Source organism: Aptenodytes forsteri, unplaced genomic scaffold (genome assembly GCF_000699145.1).
Source record: "Aptenodytes forsteri isolate BGI_AS27 unplaced genomic scaffold, ASM69914v1 Scaffold206, whole genome shotgun sequence".
In the NCBI taxonomy this organism is placed as follows: domain Eukaryota; kingdom Metazoa; phylum Chordata; class Aves; order Sphenisciformes; family Spheniscidae; genus Aptenodytes; species Aptenodytes forsteri.
In genome coordinates, this window is record NW_008794544.1 from 444,055 (window position 1) to 464,434 (window position 20,380).

Genomic DNA, 20,380 nt, shown 5'->3' on the forward strand with positions numbered 1-20,380 from the left:
GAAGAAGTGACCAGCTTCAGCGTGCATTTGCATGCACAGCAAATTGCTCAATTCCACACAGTGTGAGTTTGTAATGAGGCTGAAAGCTCACCGAAGTCTGAGTGCTGAGAGCTTTGCCTGAAAAAGGACTCGAGGACTGACAGATTAGAAAGCTTTAAGACTTTTTTCTAATTTTTTTATGTTATAAAATGCCAAGTGGGTTGCAGAAGATATAAATATATGTGTAGTCCTGAAGAAAAAATAAAATATCCACAGCAGTTAACAACTACCGTAATCTTAGAAAAGCTCAAGTCTCAAAGCAATGCACTTATTGACCAGCTCCTCTGCTGGCGTGAATCATAATAGCTCCATTTGTTTCAATGGAGCTCTGTCAGGTTACATCAGCTGAGGACTGGGTCCTATCGGTCTCCTTCTTAACATTCCTGTCATTCCCGAATGGATGTAAGTGCTATACTGTTTTTCAACTCTGTAGCTCCTCACATATGCTGAACCTGTGCTTGCAATATGAAGATAATTGCATATATTTACCATTTCTGTCTGCAACATGGAGGAAAATGCAGGTATGTTTAACTCTACACGCTCATTTCTTTGTCAAGGAAGAGTATTTTAAGAGATGCCTTTTAAGCTATTTTTTTATACACTGAAGGAAATAGGTATTGTAATAACCACAGTACCATTTTAACTTTCAACAGAAATTTTCTCCTAGAGTACCTTCTGGTTGTAAATAATGCCTGTGAGTAGCCCATTTTAGGGGGTTATTTTCCTTCCCTATGGACACAGCTCCCACATAACATTTCGCCCAGGATTTCGTTCAAGGGAATAAAGTTTTTTGAGGAAAATACTGTTCAGTTCTCTCCATGTCAGACTAGCAGTTGACATACTGGTGAACTATTTACAAAAATGAATGCTGCACCCTGTATCCAGCTGACAGACTCCTGCGGTTGGTAATTTATTTGCTATTCTTGCTATGAAAGAATATGCACATAATCTCTTTATTGCATTCATTTTTGTATAAAAGACAGAATAATTACAATTCTTTTATTTGTGATCACACAACTGACAGTTCTAGTCATATAATATAAAAACAATTTACTGATAATTCTGTCAAATGCTATTGTATAAATAAGAATCTTTCCCTTTGACCACCGAATGATGATCAGTTGGCCTAAATTCATCCCTTTTTATTTTTTATGACAATATGTCAGTTTCTGAATTCAGAAAATCTGAATTTCTGGAACTAGCAAAAAATTAGTTTTAAAAACTTTTAAAAATGGACTTAAGAGTATTAATTATATATCATGGTTGCAGAGTAAGACAGAGCTGGAGTAGAAAAATCCATGAATACATTTACCAGTGATGGACAAAGTGTTCTATGGATAAATATTTTCTACTTCAGGAAATAGATGTTCAGCTAGCATAAAACAGCAATGGCACATCCCTTATTTTCCTGAGCTAAGGATCCAGCCCATATGCTCTACTACTACATAAAAATGGTTTTCATCCTGACAAAAGAAAGAAACAATATTTGTACTCATTTTATAAATTGAAATAATGGGGGGAAAAAGGATGTTAAAGTAGTATGGCCAAGGTTGCTCAAAAAGCACGTACCCAGGTCAAGGCTGTCTGCACAGTTTGCTTGTCTCTATAACAATATTGCCCTTGCCAAAGTCAGTGTATTCAAATTTTCAAAGTTGAACTTGGATTAGGCACCAAGGACTAACCTCTTAGTATCGCGAGTAAGTACCTACCTCCCACTAATTATGTAACATGCACGGCAGCTAAAAAAGAAAGAAATCCGTCCCACTGTATTTGGGGATATGAAAAATGTTTCCTTGAAACATATCAAGTTGAACTTATCCTCTGATTACCATCATGTCACAGATGGGCAGAGGGGGCACAAAGAAGTGAAGGATTTTTTTGAAAATTGTACAACAGATCATTTACCGTCATGGTCCTTTCTGGCTTAAGGTCTGTATTCCTGTGAATCCATGGCAGAGATAATATTATAAAGGAAGGTTCATATGGTGCTACATACACCTGCAGCCCATACCTTAACTAACCATCAGCAACTGTCTTCATGTATCTTAATAATGAATGAAGTTGATGCCTTGCAAATACCACAACATGTTACTTTGGCTTCTGTCCTTAAATAGATATCTGGATAGGGATGCACAACTCATCATTAAAGAAGATGGCAAGGGCATGACCATCCAGTCCCAGACAGAGCAAGTGCACCAGAGTTTCAGACCAGCATGGCCTGGGCAGCTGGATGCACAGTACATCCCACTTCAGTCGTGGCCCCCAAAGATCCCACAATCTTTTATAGACCCTACTGGGCAAGTAATCTGTGGGAATACTTTTTAACTTCTTCTAAGGGAAAGATGCGTATGTAACAAAACCCCCAACTTTGAAAATGGTTCTATTGATTTCATTAGCAGTGAAGTTGAGGCTTCTTTGGTCTATCTTCCCAATTCTGAGGTCTTCTTTTTAAGAACGATTCACACCAAGAGATTAATGTGGAATTAAATTTGAAGATACATGAATGCTTTACACCATATTCCTCACGTGCACTGAAGTCAGTTGTAATCTATTAATCTCCAATTTGCATGTGATTAAGCTTCAAGAGTGTTCCCTGTCTGCCTGTGCTGTATCTCTTTCTTGTGCCTGCTTATTGCCAGGCATTTTTCAGAACTGATAGTGGCTTATCACTATCAAAAGGCAGCTCAAAGTCCTTAGGAAAATCTTCAGCTTAGCAACCATCCTTTTAAAATTGTAAATCATACCTGTTTTCCTTCATCTCTATAGCTATTAATAGGCATACTTTTCATGACAACAAGATTTGTTTGCAGGGTTATGAGATATCATCTGCTCCTTCTCTTTCCTCCTCTCTTAAGCTGTAATTTTCTGTCATATCATAACGGGTTGTCCTGGAAATAGCTTGTCACAAAATGAAAGATTTGTTGCTACTGAAAGAGCAGAAACAGCTGTAAAAGAGCAAAAGTTAGATTTCAGGCGAATGCTCTTTAAACAAATGAATAGGAAAAAAGGAGACCCTAAACAAAGCTTACTTAAGCTGTTTTGTTTCTCCAGACAGTCTTTGCAATGTCTGGGAAGATAAGAAGAGTCCTACAAATGGTTATAGCTTCAAATAGATTGTGTGGGTGGATAAATATAGGGGAGCACAGCGAGTGATGGAAATAGGATGGGCTTTGGTCTGTACTCAGAAGGAAAACAGATTTATTTTCTAGCAGAAAGCAATTTCCATAAATAAATAGGATGGTTCATCATTACCTGCTTTAAGCATGATTAGGCTAAATATACTTCCAGCAGTCAAAACAGAGATCTCAGTTAAGTCTTCCTTTTGTCTGAAAAAGCTCTGCTGCACTCAGTTGGTGTCAGGCACAAGGATGGGAGAGGGCCAGGGTCCAGCTACTACTCTCTGATGTTCAGTCTGTCTTTGGTCCAGGGTGTAGGGGAGAGAAATGTGGCAGCTATTTCCATGAGTCGTCTAATCCCCAGGGTTATTCTGGCACCAGGACACGCCAGAAGGCTCCATGCTATAGCCGTGGTATGTGATCAAATATCCCAGTGTGTGCCTTTTACTGGTTCCAGCAGGAGGAGCGGACAGACCCGTAGCCCACCAGCTCTGTGTGCGTGCATGTGTATGTGTGTGCACGCAAGACTCTCAGGTGCTAGGGTCATCCCCAACGCAGCAGTGACAGACAGCCCCTCTTTCTTCTGTACTACATGAGCAGAGCAATGGGCCAAAGCTACAGCTCGGTGTACATAGCACACAGAAGTTAAGTCTATTTAGATTTTTGCAATTGAGCACCTCAGGGGAGAAACGAACCCATTTTTCTCAGTTACCCAAAAGTTGAGTGATTATAGCCAGTGAAATTAGAAGCATGGTCAAATTCTTCCAGCAGAAGGACAACTGAAGCCTGTAAATATTCCCAAGAAGGTGCATTTTTAATCAATATACTGTGTACAGCAGTATTTGGTTTTCCAGTAGAATTTACTCAACTTTACACAGGAAAGTAAACTCAATCAACACAAACAATAAATAGTTGATGTTTCAGTTATACATAGTGTGTACAAACAGAAGTAAGCTTCTGATATTGCCTCTGCACTTAAAACCTGGTCTTATTCATTACCCTTAGTAAGAGGCTACAGTTTTTATCCTCTGAATAGTTGTTATTATTATTGTGGCTATGCTGATAATTTCTGGTAGTGGCCTGTTGTCGCACCCATAAAAGCCATTGTTATGCACTGCAAATATATGCTAAAATATTCTACCAGATGATGAGAAGAAAAATTATTATAATTTTGAGTTACTTGTTCTAAAGTAAACATCTGTAAACTATTTACAAGATACACCTTTTTTACAGATTCTGTGAATGGAAAAGACTCACTGATTACCAGTTTTGTCTTCAGTTCTATTTGATGAATCACTTTAATTACAACATCATTAGGTAGCACCTCTGGAAAAATATGCTATGTAATGGTTATAAAGAATGAAAAGAAGTGATCATACTGTAATTTTGAAATACATCATAGCAATTCTTTTCATTAAATTTTTGTGCAAAGAATGTCACTTACCTTAATTGTCAGTGTCAATACCATAGTCCTAATATTATAGTTTCCAAAAAACTAATTTCAATCCCAAAGTAAAGTCTGTGTTTACTTAAGAAATCATCCCAGACCCATTTAACTTCAAACACTCAAGGAATCCCATTAGACTACTAAATATAAGAAAATATAGAATTCTCTGCTTTCTAGAATCTTTAGACAACATCAGAGTCCTCTAGCATAATTCTGATTTAAAACAATACATTATGCAGGCTTGCAGATATGTTTTAGTCTCTAGTGAATAGAAATACTGCTAAAAACACCTACATTTACATTATTGCAGCTTCCAGTGAGAGGCAGGATCAGGGCCCCATATGGCTGAAATGTACCAGCATTTAAAGAAAAGCAAAAACAAAAAAGTCCTTGCTGGATTTATGTAGAAAGGAAACAAACAAGCAAAGAGGATTGATGAGGCAGAAGTCTCAACACAGCTTTTCTTGTTGACCTGATGACTAGCTAGTGAAAGTAGCAACAATACTTGGGGATAGTCCAGTAACCCCATCTTCAGAAGAGCAACCTTCTCTGAAACAGCTAGGTCCACTCCTAGCTATAAAGTATCTTGCATATTGGCAGTGCATGTGTTCTGCTGACGCGTGAGCTGCCTTTTCGTTTGGGACGCGTTAGCCAGGCAGGCAGTCCACCGTCAGCCTGGTGCCACACATGCTGAGATCCGCTGTAGGGACTCGCATTACACAGATTGTCTGGAGCACTGCGGTCGGTCCTAAGAATCTAGATATGGGCCTGAGTCATTGCTTTGTTACTCAGATTTTTCCTGGTTTTGTTTTACAAAAGCTTATTAGGAACCAAGGCTGTCTATAGACTTTTCATGTCCTGCTGGATCCTTCAGCAACATCCAGGGTGCTGGGTCAGGCTGAGGGAGTCATCAAGAAAATATCCTCAGTGACCAGAATAGACTTTAGTAAGCCCTTATTTTGCATACTGTTGTAATGGTCCTGTTATTTGACTACCTGCCAACAGCGATCTTTCAGAGGTGACAAGTCAGTTCTAAAAAATTCATGGCTTGGCTTAAAAACCACTGAGTCTTAAAATTACATATTGAGCTTCAGTTTATTTGCCCACTGGATTTTTAACCTATGTAATTGGCATTTTTACATGTTTCCCTAGTTCAAAAGGCTAAACATGTAGAAAGTTTTGATGTCTTTTTTTCTGTTTTCTGGGGTTCTTTAGTAGACGCTTGATTTCTTCCATACCACAGGATACCCTGAGGTGCATTTCCAGGTAAAAACGCCAGGTTCTTTAAAGTGCGGTAGCAGTCATGGAGGTTACCAATGCTGCAGACTGAACAGCAAGGAACAAAAGCAAGCTGGCTAAACACTCACCCTCCCTGGCATGAAATATTTTTTTCTGTGCTGTTTTCTATACACAGAGCGGTTGGGGTACTAGAGGAGGCTGCACCACTTTGCTGCCAGTGCAGCTATCGGGACAGCTGAGAACCTCCCAGACAGCTCCTGTGAAAAGCTCCTGTGCCAAAAACGTGCTGTCTTCTCTCCCCCTTTACAGTTCTAGACAAGAAAGACTCACAAGCAGGGCTTTTTGAGCTAATCGGTGCTGTCAGGTTTCTGGTATACTTTGGACTGATGCGGTGAAGACATTTTTTAAGCCCAAAGGCTTTCAGAGGAACGGGCAGCTGTGTGCAGGCACCGAGTCTGCAGCGCAGTTACACAAGGAAACTCAAGGCCAGATATTCCACCTAAATGTGAAGCTGCTCTTCAAGCGGTAACCTAAAGGAAAACTAACTTAAGAAATGCAAGGATTATTTTTTTCTTTTCTTTTCTCGCCAAGCAATTTGCAGTATGAGCTGGTGCCGGCAGGTCACCCAGTGCCAAGGACCATGACTGGCCCTCTGCGACCTGAGCTATGCGTTTCTTACAAGGGCTGGGGCACAGTATTATTTTCCATAAATTCCCAGGTCCTGAAAAAATGCCTAAAGATTGCCTATGTGTCACAAGGGGCATAAAATAAAGAAATGTTGTTATGGGCTTTTGGGTAAGTTTAAACACATTAAAAATGTAAAGGTTCTTAGAGTAAAAACAGTAAGAAGAAAATCAGGCATGTGTAATACTAAAATTTTTATTGCATTACAAGAAACTCAGTAGTAGGTTGACTTAAAGTACCTTGGGCTTGAGTGAACATAAATGTGTGGTTTATCTTTTGCAGTTGCCTGTGTTTTTAGTACTGTTTTCTTTAAAACAATTTATTGTTAAACTCCTGTCTGAGAAATGCTATCCAAAAATCCCAAAATGTTAAAATTCAGTATGATGTTCAACTGAGAGCATAACAGTCAATTATGAATATGAAACTGTGTTTTTCAAGTTTTTAACACAGATAAATAATGCTAACAAGGAAGAGAGAATATAGAATTGTTAAATTTTTTTATTAATTTTTTTTTCTTTCTTTCTCATGTACCAAATCAATGGAAATTTTCTGATGTGATCACAGAAATCCTTGAAGAAATTATTCTGGAGGGTAACTAACTCCCAGATAAAATGCTGAGACCTATATAGCATGGAATATAATTATGGTAGAAGAAGGGAATGATCACAGCCATGAAAAAGAAATATAAGCTGCTTTGGAGAATTAAGTAACTTCAGCCCCAGTAAGTTCAGTACATTTCTCATCAGCATTAATAGGAATTATATCTGCTCACAGTACGAGTAAATTTAAACAAGTTAATTTTATCTTTCTCAACCTAGGAAGATGATTTTAGGAAATGAAGGATGAAGATTGCTAAGATATCTGTCTTAGGATGAAGATGGCTACCTTGTCCTTGTGCAAAACCCATTAATTCCCTTTCCTGTGTTAGCTTTCTGCCAAGTCAAATATTTGTGAATGGCTACTCCTTGTTCCAGCATAATACTCAGAATAATACTATAGTATAGGATAGATTTGGGTCTAAATAAGAAGAAGGTAGTAAGTTTCCAAATCTGTCTGCAAAAGATTTTGATCTGAAACAAAACAAGCTTTGAATGAACAAAACTATTTCAGAAGGTAATATACCATTATTTTGGGAAGACCAGCCCCACTGATCTTATGAGATTGGTCTGAAGCAGTATCTTGCATTTCACATTTCACACCACCTCCAGATTATATTCAATAAGCCTCTGTCCTTCATTAACAGCTTTTCAGCATCTTGGTCTGAGTTCTTATCTCTTTGTTTGTTATCAGGGCACACATAATTCTAGTCAGATTTACCACAGTTGCAAAAACAACAGTTACTCAGAGTTCATAATCATGCTGGTGACACCTAACTCTTTCATTCTGTTTAAATGACATTTGCCTTTCTGATGATTACTTCTGCCAATAGCTTTAAAAAAAAAATCAACTTCTTATTGGCAAAATCTCCACAAATCATAGAAGTTTCAAACTACATTACAACAGACTCCTAGTCTTTCTTCAATTTTAGCAACTTCAACATAAAATAGATGTTCAAGAAAACACCAGACACACCATACCCGAGAACTCAGAGGTAAATACAGAGTTCTGGGACAGATTTCTCCCAGGTGGAAGAAAAGCTTTGTGGCTGTGTTCTTCAAAAGCTTTCTTTTCTGAAATGCTAGCTCTTTATGAGTCATATTAATCCCTGCTGCAACTTCTGTTTAGATACAAAGAAAAATCCTGCCTTACATCATGCAAAAATCACATTCAATCAGATTATATTCTGCAGGTGTCAAATATACAATATGACGTAAATCAGTGGTGATCTATGTAGAGCAATACATGTTCCCAGGGTAAGAATTTAAAATAAAGATATCCTGGTTTAGGTTCAGATAAGTAGCAAGCAAAACAGGAAATAAAATGGCCAGATAATGCTTAACAGTATGTACTCTAAAGAACTGCTTACAACCTAGAATGAAATTTTAATGAGGTAAAGGTTAATCGGAAAATATACCTTTTCTATCTAACCTTCCAAATTTAATTAAATATCACAAAACCAGCTTTAACAAAGCAACGCTAGTCTGATTAAAATGAATAGTTCTTGAGCTCAGTTCTGCTTTCACTTTTCTGAAGTAACTCGTCTGTAGCCAGTTCTCTCTCACTGCAAATAAAATCTCTTCCTTTTTCTGAAAGCTCCCAGGTATACCACCCAACTTATCTTTACAAGAAAATTGCTGATCCTGCTCCAAGCTGGGAGTTCAAACCTGTCTATTTGCATCTGGAAGTCAACTGGAACTGGAATAGTCTTTGCAGTATGTCTTGGGTCCTAAGAGGAAAGAAAGAACATTTTTTTTCACCTCCAAAGCTTCACTGTTCCTGGTCTCTGTAAGATGAAGGAAATGAAAGAACTTGCAGCATCTAGGAGACAAAACTTTCTTTCAGTCTTTATTTGTTTGGAATTTAATAAAGCCATGCTGAAGATTGAAGTTCTGTGATTTAGGGGATTCAGAGATTTCAAACTGACTTTTTAAAATACCCTATTTAAGTACATAATAATACAACATAGAAAGAAGTTGCAATAAAAATCATGTCCAAAAAAACCCCAAAACATTAATTCCAAAAATAGTGAATAGTGGATGTTACACCACTGCATGAATATTTTAGTGTGTTCAAATTCTCCAAAACCAAAAATCTGATGAGTATTTTAGTGTGTTCCACAGAGCTTTTTAATTTGCCAGAGCTTTGTTTTTCCACAAAGAAGGTTCCATCAAAGTATTTACCACACAGCTTTAGCATCATCTTGGAACTAAACTGTAATTTTTCTATGACCAAATAAAGCACATCAGGATTTTTACTTGCCTCTAGCATTAACCTTGCAAATACTTCTGTGCAGCTTTTATCGTCACATTCCAATTTCCAGCTCTCTCCTTTTCAAAACCCTGAAAAAGTAACTTACAGCAACCATTTATACCAGGGCAGAGCAATGTCTGTATTACTGTGATGGCTGTGAAGTTAGAGGAAGGACTGAGCCAAAGGTCCACTCCAATCCTCAGTCCGTTTTAGCTGCTTCTAATCTACCAGATTTGGAGAGTAACTGTGCAGCAGAAACTACCATCTCTTGCACTCTAGATAATTATCAAATAGGGCCTATATCTTGTATTTCTCTTCTCCATTCCTCTGAATGTGAACGAGAGTCACACTTTGATCCCCAAAGCTGTGGAGGAGAAATTGAAGGAGTCAGAGCAGCAGCTTACCAGTAGGTATAGCAAAACTTGAAATCTACAGAAAAGTAAATAAAGCATGGCAGTACCATTCTATGACACCGAAACTAAGTTCCATGGACCAGCCCATGTCCATACTACTGAATTCCTTTCTCCTCCCAAACAGGATGGCCTTATCCAGATTCCCTGTTAGGGCTGGTCCCTCCCTTTTGCTAACACCTGAGCAAGGCCCCAGCATGGGCTGAGAAATGGCTGGCGAGGGCAAAACCACACCAGGGACCACTGTGACAAGCCACCGCTGTAGCTGGTCAGGTTCCAGGCCCCAGGAACATTTCCTGCCACCATTTGACTTACTCATATGGACACAGTGATAGCAGCATCCAACAAGGCAGGGACAGCTTCAAACAGGCAAGCAGGCATCTGGGCACATGTTTTGATAAAAAGTTAAGCAAAATGCAATAACAAGCAAGCTCTGGAACCATTAAGCTGTTGCAGGTCCACAGCCAAGTCACAGCATAGGACAAATTTGTCAAAAGTTGTCCACAAAAGGAAGTTTAGCTGAATTCATCCTGTTCTGGTTTTCCCCATGTTCAGTGTAAGTTACGTAGATATACACACATCCTTTAAATAATTCAGGAACTACCTTTTTAACTTTAAAAGGGAATTGTTATGCTTTGCTGCTCATTCATTTCACTAAGCTTCTCACCAGTGAAAAACTAGAGAGAAATTTTTAAAAAGCATTTCCAGTACAAGGAGTCTTGGAAGTATGTCAGAGCCTTTCCCTCTGCCATCCCATCTCTATTCATTATTTTGACCATATACATAATGAGACTGAGATTCACCTCAAAAATGCTCCTCACAGCTGTCAAGCATTCCTTGCTCCTTTTCCTTATGCTCATCTGAATTCTCTGAGTAGCACCATTTCTGCAGTGAAGTTCCCTCATGACGTGCTGACTCTCTGATTGACAGGCAGCACACACACGCCAAGCAGAATGTCAAAGAACACGACATGATAAAGCCAAACATAGCTTAATACAGTTATGATAATGCCAAACTGCTTAAAATTCTCTGTACCTTTGACAGATTAGCCGTGTATTTTATGTCTTTCAAAGCTGTACATCTGCCTAGAAAAAGCTAGTTTCTCTGGCCCTTGAAGGAGATAAATACTGTTTGCATTTTAGACCAGGTTTAAACTAAAGCTAAGTAAATTGATTTTTGTTGATGACAGTAAGATGTTTATTGTGATCTTTCAGACTCACAAGCTTGTATTTCATTGCATATCTAATGTGTGATGTGAAGGCTACCTGACTTAAACAGCACTCTTATAAAAGCTTGTTAAATGGTAAAGACCTGACTTATAAATATTTTCACAGTTGAAATATGCGAGATAAGGTTACCTGTAGTCATATTTGCAGACAATAACCAGAAAAAAAAAAGAATTCATTATTTCCTAGAAGATTATTCTTCAAAACTTGATTGTAGAAGTAACTATTTCAGATTTTCCTGTCATTTTAGCAAGAAGGCAAATAAAAGATGACTTCAGCAGAGAGCACAAAACACTGAGAAAGAATAGTTAAGCAAACAATTCCTAAACAGCTCACAGACTAAAAATTATTCACTCAAGCAAATGTATTTGTTTCCAAAGACAAGTATGCTGGGAAAGTTTAGGAGTCATTTATAGCCACAACATTGAATGCTGCTATATAAATGGTTTTCCTACATAGAGAAGCTATCGTGCAGCACAAAGGGCATGAATCTACAGCATGTTTGTTACTCCTGCCACTCTTCTGTGGACACATCTGAGTTGACATTAAAGCCACACAGCGTACTACTAAATGAAACAGGGCCACAGCCCTATTTAGCACCCTTATGGCCCTAAGATGCACCTAATATGGGAGCAGGAGAGCTTTCTCATTCCAAAGTGTCTGAAATAAAGCCCGTGTTACAGCCCATCAAAGATGTGCTTTGCAGCATGAAACTATGTGGCATGCCTGGCAGTGTGTCGCGAGGACATGTGAGCGGTTTGGGAAGGCAAAGCCTGCTGAGAGAGCGCTGGAGGAGTACATGGTGGGATCCAAACCCGATACTGCTGTTGGGCATGGTGTCTCCTGTCCTCTGAGTCGTACCCAAAAAAAGTCTCAGAAAGGGCCAGCCAGCACAGAACAAAACATTTAGAAGGGCATGCAGCAGGCATAAACAGTCTGAATGGTCAGTACACCAGCATTTGAAATAACTCCCCATCTCTCTTTTATTTAGCAGTACAGAAAGAGGCTGAGAATTCAAAAGTTCACTGGCCTTTGCAGAAAAAGTGAGCACAAAAGCCTTCTCCTGCTACCCATGCACAGCAGCCGCAGGAGGAGCAACCGCCTACTATCAGCACCTTGACAAGGTTTGAGTTTTAACTGCTTCTGTCTTTTAAAATAGTCCACCACCAACTTCGTTGTTGCCAACACCTTCTTTTATGCCATAAACTTCACTTATTCACACATACTCTCTCTGCTTTCCTTTTAAGATCTGAGGAAGCATCCGTGTGCCCAAAGCTTTTTAAATCTTATCGGTTATACGAGCTAGTAATAAACTAAATTACCTCCATCTATGTTCTGGCTCTGGCTTTTGTCCATAGATTATCATGGCTAGAGCAAAATATCAAGTCCAGCCAAGATTGTGCCTTTGCTCGAGAACTCTCTTGCACTTGTAATAAATGCTGCATTTTGAGCAGATGACAGTAGAAGAACAGCACCTTTGAAATAAAAATTAAAAAAACCCCTCACAGCAAATGTGAAAATTAATCCTCAAATACTTGAGGATTAATTTTTCACCCAAAATCAGAATTTTTTCATTTGAAAAGCTGAATACAGTAGTTTTCAGTCAAGCCAAACTGACATTCCTTACATCATTTGGCCAAATGTAAACTTTTAGTTATGAGACAGTTCACAGTTCCACTATTTTTTCTATGATGTCTCAAGGGAATTTGAAGTCTCCAAAATTCTGCCTGGCAAGACAACATCTTCTATGCGGGAGCACAGCACTGATCTTCACAGTCTTTCTCACAGCATCTCATCCAACATGAAGTCCGAGCTAGTCTCTCCCCAGGAAGTGATGAGTAAGAGGCTCTGTAAGAGTTTCAGTAAACCATTAGAGGACCGTTTGATTCTGAAACAAGCCAAAATTAAATAATCTACTTAGGAATTAAAAAAATGGAATTTTCTTGATATATCAAAACACTTGTTTATCTATACTTTTCTAGATGAAATACACCTTCTGCTAAAAGCAAATCACACGTATTTTTTAACTTAATGGGATTTCTTTGTTTTACTAAACATGACTTTTACTAAGCATGACATTACTAAGCATGATTTTCACCCTGAAAAATTCTACTGAATTAAAAAAGAACAAGTCTTTGTTGCTAACATTGTATGAAAAATTGGGCACCCCAATACACAGTGGTCTGTGGTGTTGTTTAGGTATCATCTGTCTCCCTACCCCTGAGCCTATAGTTTCTTTCTCATTCCCCCCATCATACTTGCTGATTACTGCTGCTTTTACCTTAGAAACATTTAGAAGATTCATCTTTTTTCTTTACAAGGCTGAGCCAGTTACTCAGAACACAGCAGTTTCCAGAGCTATTCCTTAATTACACTCATTGCAAAAATAATGGCTTAATTTGATAAATACCTTTAATTTGAAACTTTCATGTCTCGATATCTGCACCAAGGGTAAAATGCTGAATTCCTACTGACAACCGTGGAAGAAACACATCTAACAATACTCTCTGCAATGAGATTTTTTTTTCTTTATTCATTACTATTCCTTAATTTCTACTTTGGGATCTGATGCTTCTCGGGTGAAAGAAAAGCAATATAATGCAGAGAGAGGTGCAATACATAGGCATGGTATGAAGTCACAGACTGTGCTTGCTATATAACAGCAAATTTTCAAGATGAAGAACTAAAATGATGGGGACAACGAAAGTACCCTTACAGATTCATTGTGGAAATTGCAACCAACATCTTATTCAAATGAAGACCAAGTTCAGCGTGAGGAAACTGCTGCCTAAGAAAGCCAGAGAAGATTAAAGCAGATCAGCTAATACTAGCTGAAACTGCAGTATTTTGAATTCAGTTGGGTTATTCTTGACTTGTGCCTTTAATGGGTTATGTTCACATTTGTTCTGTCTTGTAATCTGAGTTCCATAAATTGCAATGCAAGCACAAGATAATGTTTTCAAATAGACTCATTGGCACATTAATCTATAGCACTATAATTTGCCTTAAGATCAGATTTTTTTTTTCATTAAGCAGTGAATGTCAGCTCCTTTGGGCATGCAAGGTATCATCAACTTTATGCCAGCTTTGCTGACTCATATAAACATCTACACTTGTAAGCATTAATTTTCTTAGAGCTACAGCACATTATGTACTAAAGGGAATCAGAAGTAAGCAAAATCATCTGGAAAATATAGTCTAAATTTATATTGCTTCTGCTGAGAGGATTAATTTAACTGGCTGTAGATAGAATATATATTAAGCCATTAATGTTTATAAATCTAGAGACACAAAATAACTCTTTTTACACCAGCTGTTATTATCACGCTCGTTTTCTTTCTATGTGCTCAAAATGCTCTGTTACCTGAGTGTTGAGAGTACCCTGAAATGATTAAGTAGCTTTATGTTCAAGGGCAACTGCATCTTGTGAGTTTGAATTTTTTGAAGATTTGAGAGAATCTAATGTTTTGTTTGTTAGCTGAACAGCACACACTGACTGAAAACAAACTGCAGCTTCCTCTTCTAAGGAGGCGTGCTCTTTCTTACCTTTTTTGATGGCAAGGTATGTAGATAGGAATATCTGAACTTAAGCTACTATTTCAAAGTCTCAGCTGCTCAAGTGCTATTTCATCAAATCCTAAGCGGCTCCCTCATTTAGTGAATGCCTCCCAAGGGTATCACAGAAGGACAACTCTCCTTTCGCTGCAGTGTAGCACCAGGGGCAGAGAGTATGGGTCACACTGACAGCCTCCCTCTTCCCAAGACACGCAGGCAGCGAAGAAACACAGGAAGAGACAGCAACACCGCGCCATAGTGAAAGGATCAGGAAAAATTGGATTCAGTCTCAGGGAGAGCTTTAAAATCTTGAAATAGAATATTTTATGAAGAGACATATCCCTTGCTAAATAATTATTCTATTTCTTTGTCTTTGGAAATGGACATAGACAAAATTTAATACACAGATTTACCTATCTGTGGGAGAGGGGAAAGACTGAATTCCATATAAATTGATAGATGGCTGGGTTTAGCATATATGTGTAGATTTATTGATGTGGTTTTATGATGCTTTCACTACTTCTGAAATCAAATTTCGGTAAGTCTTGAAAGTAAAGCTTTTGAATTACATAGTCTCCTGCTGCACAAAAGCCAAACAGGAGGCCTGTTAAGTACTGAAGACAATTAGTTACTCAGGTCACCCTGCTTTTATTTTTTATTTTATTTACCTTTGTTATTGCATTGATGTCATTCATATTTATCATTAAAAATGATGGTAGAAAAATTTTAAGTGCATTTAGGTGGTTCAGGGAAATGGTAATGGAATACTGAGCCATCTCTTTTTAAGGTCATCAGAACAAAATTGGCATCGGTTAGCCTTTATTCCTCACAGCTACACAAATTAAGCTGACAGCCTCCATCTTTTACAAGCGGACTCCCTTCTGTGAGCATCAGTAGTGAATAGAAACATCTGGTAAGTATGAATACTGTCTCACCTGAGTTCCAGCTTTTCTGGTATTATTTCAATAGTTCTTGACTTGATAGCTCACTCTATAATTTTTTATATTTTCAGAGCTTTATGATTATAATAGAATAAAAATATCTACATTCTCACTGCCAAGAACATTTAAACTGACATTAATACTTGTTCTTTGCACACTCCAAATGATAAGCTGAATGGAAGAGCAACCAGCACATGTATGCCTTTTTAAAAAACAGCTATTTTAGCAACAAACAAGTATCTATTAAGTATGTATTAAACTGGTTAAATGCAATTTTAAATATTTTCTGAAGAAGGGTTCTTAAGACTACACGAGTTCAGTAAAGTGTTATAAATTATGAGAAATACGTTTTAAACTTTAAGCACTATGTTAAAGAATTAAATGGACTGACAGTAAATTTCACTGCATCTGTACACCAAGCAAATAAAAAGCAAACTGTAAACACTGCAGAAATATCTTTGCAATCTTCTCCTTTGAACCAGGCAGCTTTAACAATATTTGAGCCTATCTGGTGTTTGTATCACCTTACACTGGTGTTTGTAAATCTGTACAATGAGTTAGAGCAACATTAGAATCCCACTGTTTGCTCTGAGAAAAATCAACCCAGCCTTGGAAACTTTCCATTATGAATTTGGCAAAAGAGTATGCTGGAATTCAGTGAATAACAGGAGTGCTGTTCCCCTACCAACATCTTGAAACAGGGGTGTTATGTCCAGCCTGTTACCAATCCCACATTTGCTGCTGCAGCTCTCAGTGAAGCAGGGACCAAATGGAAATCTAAGTCGCACAGAAAATAGCAGTTAAGCTGAATTGCCTTCCAGTCTAAGTTTTACAACTAAGCAAGGGTGAATGTTGTCTTGAGACCCAATACAACCCCACTGCTGTCTTATGACCTAAGTAGTCCTTTTAAAAGCCAGAGGAGAACCACTCAGTGTGAATTCCTGTGACCTCATTATATGTTTCCTTCCTAAGAGGGGACACACACAGGAACCTGAGTGCCACAAACTCAGCTTTGTAATATTCACTGCTGAGATGCTCTGACACATTACAGTCCATGTAGGGCACCTAAGCAGCCTGTTCAACACAGAAATGTACAAGATGGGGAAAAAAAGGCTGATGCCCACAATTTATGAATATTTTCATCCAGAGATGTGTCAGATCAGATCACATCAAAGGACCCCAGCTGTTGGAAGATCCAAGTCTCCACAGACCAGACAGCATTTTATCTGCGTAATGCATCTCGTGCAGTTTCCCAAAGTGTTAGGCTATGGCATTGGGAAAGGAAAACACCATTTCCTCCTTCTTTAGGCTTAAAAACCACACTGCAAACTGTCAGCTTGTCAGGTCACACCAAGACAGGAAAGCAGATGCATAGTTAGTGAACCCCAATACAAAGCCACCAAGGTACAAACACGAAATTCTCAACACTCTTAAGATTTAGGCTGCTGGGGAACAGTGCTGGCAGAAATGCAGCCAGCGCCCCTAGATGCTCTGGGGATTAGGCAATGACTGACCAAGCCTTTGAAGGTCTAGCTGTGCGCCTACAATGACCAGTGTAGCACTTAGACACTAAATCCCTGTTTATCCCTGTTTAGTTGCGTCACTGGTGGTGGGCCAAGCAGGACATTTATGGACTGCAATTCCTAAAAAACTGTAATGCTGCCTACCTGGATGAGCATGTTTCTTTGCAAATAATCTTCCACAGTCACAAGCAAGTGCACCATAGATGCACCTCTTTCTTCTTCATACACTCATTTCATTGAGGAATATTATCCAATTTACAACAAAGTCTGCAAATCAGGGACCATATCAGAGACCAGTACAAGGGACTAAATCGATCTGAGCTAACCTTAGGGATAAACTGACTTATCTCTGATTTACATCAGTACCCTCAGAGGAGGGTTAGATTTCCAGAATATCTGTGCTAACCTCAAATATACATTAACCATAAGAAGTAGAACACTGTAATAATTAATTTTGAAGGAAAAGAGAACACTTCTCCAGGCAGTTTGCTGACAGACTGTGAAATTTGTTTCTGCAGGGATTACAGTGTCTTATACTGGACTTTGAAAGGAAGTGATCATTTTCAGAAAAAAAAATTAAAATTTATTTCCAATGGGACAAATGTGGGCAATGGGCAGGAGCTGATGGCATAGGATTAAAAATGGAATTTTGCCCTTATGGAAACCTTCATACTGTTGGCAAGCTATGTTATGTCTGTCCTCTCCCTTCTGCTGAAGCATTAGACAAAGCTACTGCTGGAAGTAGAATAATGGACCTGAAGGACCAAAACCCAATCTGGTGGAGCAGATTGTGTTTTTGTATTCAGAGCTATTTAACAAACCACATTGTGAATCGAGTCTGTAAATCAGTACCTTGATAATCTTTAAACCGTATTTTATATTGACCAGATGGATCATGGCAGAGCCTAGTCAAGACTGGGGTCTTATTCTGCTACATAATCAACAAACATGAGACATTAAGGCTGGGAGGGAAAACAAACATGGCACTTATAGTGTGCTATTAAAGACAGTGCAGAAGCACCTGAACAAGCAGAGAGAAATTATCCCTGTAACTTGAACCTCTGCAACCTAATGAGAACTTAAGCCTACAGATCTCTAATCTCTAAGGCCCAGTTCCCCCTGGGCTCTCAGTCCATTATTACAGTATATAAAAATGCTAAGGGACACAAAAGATTGCCAAAGCTCACATATTTGCTTAGCTAGCTCCTGCGCACCTACCACAAACAATTTTTCGTACTACTTTCATATCCCTTGCTTCCTTCTTCATCGGGTGTTTAATGCTCTTCTTCCAAGGCCTTTCCAGAGCAGGTTCCTGGAGCAGCCAGCCAGGTGCTCTGTTAGCCCTGGCCAACAACTTGCAGGTCCATTTGTAACGTGTCTGGTATCTTTCTTTGCTCTTTTGGATGGAGATATTGCTACGCTCCCTGCCTTGTTGCTTGCTACAGCCAACACATCTCAACAAAAAATATTGAGTAGAATAGCAGAAGCATTTGCCATTGTAATAATAAAAAATCAGCATAATAAAATATGAATATCATTTTGAACCAGAGCAGTAGAAAGAAACTTTAGCAATAAAAATTAACAATGTATCAGTTTACTGCCTTATGGTCCATTGCTTATTGAGTTGGTTCAGTTTCCTCATCGATGGAATTATAAAGGCTTCCAGTAGAAAAATAATTTGAAAGACATATTTGTTTATGATCTTTCACTACCAAGAGAGAGATCAAACCCACGGTTTTGAAACCATCTTTCAGAAAGAAGTGCAGTGCAGAAAACAAGCTGCCTTCACTCAGCAGGGTGTGCCAAGAGTACGGGAGCATTGCAAAGAAACTCCTCAGAATATGCAATTTTTCAAGGTGAAAGAAAATCCTTGTCAAATCCTAGCAGTGAAAGAAAATGAGAAAGTATGATTAATAGCACTGTTGAAAGTAACAAAATAAACCATGAAAGCTAAACAATCTAACATCGTGCAGGGAGCCTATGAATATGAAGAATCCATTTAATTTATGTATGTTTTAGTGGTTTACTACATTTCTAAATTCTAAAGGGTATGCGAATGCATTCCCATATTGACTGAGCAAAGTTTCCGACACTGGACTACACAAATATCCACCATCTCCCTTTACATTCCCACTGGTACAAATAGCGCATTCCACGGCTATTTGAGAGTTGACAATCCCTGTTGCTCAGATATTGCGGGGGGGGTTGGCTCCAGTTTGTGAGAGTGAGCAATGCTGACTTCAGGCTCCTGAAGGAAATATACATAATTTAAAGAAGGTAAAACCTACATATAAACTTTCTTTGCTTTGTTTAGGTCAAACTAGCTGTTTCTTCTAGTGTTTTCTTTTAGAAATAGCAACACACAGGTTTACAAAGAAAATAAAAATAAAGCCCTTAAGTAATGGGTTTATTCTCTGGTCCAAATAATTGATAAAACCCCCTAAGAATGTGACCTTTTTGCTGGAACTTTGAACAAATACATTTAATATTTTTCATATTAAATATTCATTTCATATTGATGAGCCTGCTTGAGCTGCAACTTACGAAATAGAGACAAACAGGACTCACCAGTACCTCTGCATTACATTGATACACTAGGTTGGAAAAAGCCACATAAAGGATGTTCATTTTATTGCTTTTATCACATAAAAGTGATAAATCTGGGTAAACATCTTAACTCCAAGAATATTCCAGAGCGCGCTACGTAACTGCTAGATCAATGCAACTGTGTCCTGCAACTACAACCAGTATTTCTAAATTTCTATCCAAAACATTATATACCTATAACTAGACTCCTGCAAATACGCATTCCTCTAGCTCCGACTCAGATCCATTTTCCCACCATAAAATTCTTATTTTAAATTTATTTTAACTTATACAAAATAAGAAGGGACACAAAGCATTGTTTTATAAATGATCTCTGTCCAGGCAAGACACTTTCTAGTTCCACAGAATGGAGGAAGAAGTAGGTCCAGGCAACCAAATCAGTCAAAATAAGATCCTGTTCTAATCTTAAAATTCATTTCCTGAGACACAAATTCTTGCCAGTTGTTACCCTCAACTGCCCAACCACTTCTGTGGTTCTGTGTCAAAACTTGACAAAACATTGGCTGTACTACATGATGGATCTTCTGACTCGGGGAAGACCAGACATCCCACAGCCTCTCATTTAAATTTCACACCTTTTTCATTTCCTGATTCTGGTAACATCACAGAATTTCTCTTACTACTAACTCATAAGTCACTCATTTCTGTCATCATGCTGTCATGATTAATCTTACTTTCCTCTACCTAACAACTGCACGCAGTACTTTCAACCTCCCATTCTTTTTCATCTTTATTTTCTGCTG